We start from the raw sequence: 4,381 nt of genomic DNA on the forward strand, positions 1-4,381 counted from the left end.
CAGGTGACTAACTGATTCTGCTCACCAGTCCAATTTAGGTGAGCATTAGTTATGTCTACCTCAGTTTGCCATTCTGAACACTAAATATTTCATTTGTTCTTCTTTTCCTATGCAGAACACACCCCTTTTTTCCCCAAGAGGGAAAACAAAGTCCCGTGGTTGCACAGCATTAAACTCAGAGTCTGGGATTGCTAGAGGTTGTGTAGGAGTCTCTAAATTCAGTCCATACATGACTGTCTTGGGCTGGACACTTATGATTTAAAAAGAAGCTCTCAGCCCCCTCCCATAACACACAACAAGTATACAAAAATTGAAGAAGAATAGGATAGATACAATAAACATTCAGGAACAAAAATGGAAAATAAAGCTCCAGAACTGGTTCTTGCAAAACTAACATTTCCCTGCGAAGACACTGTGCTGGCTCATACCCTCTGCTGATGAGGTCCTGACTCTGCTCTTAGGAGGCTCTCTCAAGACTATTGTCCTCTCTGGTCTAGGCTCTATTCTCTGAAATGCTCCTTCTCTATTATCCTTTTTGGTTAATTCTGACAGGGACATTGGACATATGCTTTCCTTGGGAACTATGAAGCTTTGTAAAAATGTTGCCTTTTAATAATCACAGTAGCAATAATAATGGCCACCATGTGTTTAACGTATTCTTTTCATAAGACATTAAATAAAATGCTCAGTCTCCCCATCATCCACCAAAATTTCCTAAATTATCATTTATTGCATAAAAAAGAAGATGCAGCTGGCATTTGAATCGTATTTATCTACACCACAATTGTGTATTCTTTCCATTACATTTTTGTTTTTTAATGTCATTTTTGAAATCACATTTTTAAGATTGATATAATTGTCAAATCACATGCTGTTGTAAGAAGTAATGCAGATAAATTCCACATGACCTTTATGAGATTTCCCCTGATTTGAAGTTGCCCCCAATGGTGAAGTCTTGCAAAACTGTAGTACAATATGGACATAGATATGGCCAAGATATGAACATTTCCATCATCACAAGGCTCCTTTATGCTCTCTTTTGTAGTCACTCACCCCTACTTTTCTCCTGCCCAAACTGCCTTCTTAACTCCTGGAAACCACTAATCTGTTCTCCATTTCTATAATTTTATCATTTCAAAACCATGATATAGTGAAATCATACAGAATGTAACTTGCTGGGATTGGCCTTTTTCACTCAACGTGATTCTTTGGAGATTAATCCAAGTTGTTGCACGTTATCAATCACTTGTTTTTTGTTGCAGAGTCGTATGCATGGTATGAAGCACATCTGGTTGTTTGCAGTTTTTGGCCAGTATAAATAAAACCATATAAATGTCCATCTACAGGTTTTTCTGTGACTATAAATTTCATTTCTCTGGGATGATGTTTAAGGATACAATTGCTGAGTTGTATGGCTGCTGAATGTTTCTCTATAAGAAGCTGCCAAATGGTTTTCCAGAGTGGCTATGGCCATTTTACATTTATACTATTTACTATCCACCAGAGAAGTATGAAAGATTCAGTTTCTCTACATTCTCACCAGCATTTGGTGTTGTCATGATTTTTTATTTTACTATCCTGATAGATATGTAGTTATGTATCATTGGGGTATTAATTTACATTTCCCTAATGGCTGATGATGTTGAACACATGTGCCTATATGCCACCTGTGTATCTTTTTTTGGTGAATTATCTTTTTCAGGTTTTTTGCCTATTTTACATTTGAATTGTTTGATTTTTCCTGCTGAAATTCAGGAGTTTTTAAAAATTATTATTCTACATGCTGGTTCCTTTGTTGCATATGTATTTGCAAATATTTTCTCTCTGTAACTTGTGTCTTCATCATTTTCAAAGGTATTTCAGAAATCAAGCTTTTAACTTTGACAAAGTCCAGTTTATTTTTTATTTTTTATTTTTATTTTTAGTGGATCATGCTTTTGGTGCCAATTATAAGAACCCTTTCCCAGACCTTGATCTGGGAGCTTTTCTTCTACTATATTTTCTAAAGTCACATAATTTTACATTTTGCAGATAAGTCATGCCCATTTTGAGTTAAATTTTGTATAAAATGTAAAACTTAGGTTGAAGGTCTTTTTTTTTTTTTTTGTCCTGTGATGTCCAATTGCTTTAGCAACATTTGTTTCTAGGCTATCTTTCTTCATGTTGGTTTCATTTATTTGTTATTGTCATCAATGCTGAACTGGACATACCTGCATATTTAACTTTTTGGTGCATTAACTAGGCTTTCTCTTCTTTAATAATTGATTCCTAAAAATATAATACTGAAATAACTAGTATGAATATTTAATATTTTGAAAAAAATGTAAAATTATGTTTCAAAAAGGATTCACCAGTTTATATTTCCACCACTAGTGCATGAGGTTCCTATCTACCCACATCTTTAATTACAGAGAAAATTATCAATTAATTTTTGTCAATTTTATGATTGAGACATATTTTTATTTTTAATTTGCTTTTCTCTACTTAATAAAATTGTGCATATTTACCTAAGCATATTGATTATTTGTAGTTTTTTCTTTGATTGTGATGAATATTTTATTGATTTTCTTTTTTTTCACCTTTTATTTTGGATTCAGAGGGTACATGCGCAGGTTTGTTACATGGGTATATTGTGTGATGCTGAGGTTTGAGGTATGGATAATCCTGCCACCCAGGTACTAAGCACACTATCCAATAGGTAGTTTTTCAGCCCATGTCCCCCTTTCTCTCTCCCGACCTCTAGTGGTCCCCAGTGTCTATTTTTTCCCATCTTTATGTTCATGAGTACCTAATGTTCAGCTTCCACTTATAAGTGAGAACATGTGGTATTTGGTTTTCTGTTCCTGTGTTAATTCACTTAGAATAATGACCTTTAGCTGTATCCATGTTGCTGCAAAGGACATGATTTCATTCTTTTTTATGACTGTGTAGTATTCCATGGTGTGTATGTACCACATTTTCTTTACCTAATCAACCACTGAGGGGCACTTAGGTTGATTCCATGTCTTTGTTACTGTGAGTAGCCAAGCAGCTTTTCAACTCCCTGTCTGCCCACAGTCAGTTAGGAGTCAAGCGCAATTAGCTGCATGTTCTTACAGTCCAGACTTGTGGTTCCTTGGTGAAGTGGACCCTGGGAAGCGCTGCTCAGACCTCATGTAGAAGTAAAGGACTTATTTTCCCAGCATCCCGGAGTGTTGCTAACAGAGAGTTCTCTGCCAGCAAGCTCTTCAGAATGGCCTGACTTGAAGAGAGCTGTCTTACCCAATGTTATGCCTTTTCTGGGTAGCCCATATCCATAACTGCCCAACACAGGGGTGTATAGTCCCTGTCCTTTGCTCCAGTTGGTGAAAACCATGATGTATCACCCAGCCACTCTTGCCTGGCTGACGCCTCCACTGAGGCTGCATCAGAGCCCAGCTTCTTTTCTGCTGAGTTCTGCTTCCTTCCCTTCCCTTCCCTTCCCTTCCCTTCCCTTCCCTTCCCTTCCACAAGTGTGCTCCCAGGGCACTCCTTTGAAAACTCCTGCCCTTTCTCTTTAACTCTTTCAGAGTCTGTCTCCCAGGGAACAGCAGTGTTTAGCAGTGCAACTCCTTTTGAAACCTAGTAGACTTATGGTCTATTTGATTCTAGTCTGTTCTATTCATTATTAACCACACCCAAAGGTCTTTGGTTCTTGGATTTGCTGTATTTCTTTGCTTCATTGTCTCTCGCAACCCTGCCTCTCATTCCCAACTTGAGGAGGTGTCTTGAGTTGATCTGGAATCAATGGGAGAGCTACACCTTTGAGCCGTTCCATACAATTTAGAATTTAGTAGATCTTATACGCTTAGTTTGCTCTCTGCACAGAAGAATCTTGATCCATTGTGAGGCATAACAATAGGTAGGAAGTCATAATCTTATTTTAATTTTTTTAGAGATAGGGTCTCACTCTGTCAGTCAGGCTGGAGTACAGTGCCACGATCACAGCACACTGTGGCCTTGAACTCCTGGGATCAAGCAATCCTCCCATGTCAGCCTCCTGAGTATCTAGGACTACAGGTTGCACCATCATGTTTGGCTAGTTTTAAATTTTATTTTGTAAGACAGGGTCTTGGTATGTTGCTCAGGCTGGTCTGTGTTGCTCCTGGCCTCAAGCAAGCCTCATACCTCAGCCTCCCAAAGCGCTGGGATTACAGGCATGAGCAACTGCACCCAGTGTGAAAGTCATAACTTTAACATTATCCTCTCCGCAAGGCTAACTTGTAGTGGGATTTTTTTTCTTTGAGAGACCCTTAAGATCCTTTATTAATGGTTTAAAATACTTTACATGCCAATGCATTCTTACCCTAGAGGGATGACATTTAAATTTTACTGAGTCATGCACTACTGGGTGACTTCAAGG

This window comes from Mandrillus leucophaeus, unplaced genomic scaffold (assembly GCF_000951045.1).
Source record: "Mandrillus leucophaeus isolate KB7577 unplaced genomic scaffold, Mleu.le_1.0 Scaffold458, whole genome shotgun sequence".
Taxonomy (NCBI): domain Eukaryota; kingdom Metazoa; phylum Chordata; class Mammalia; order Primates; family Cercopithecidae; genus Mandrillus; species Mandrillus leucophaeus.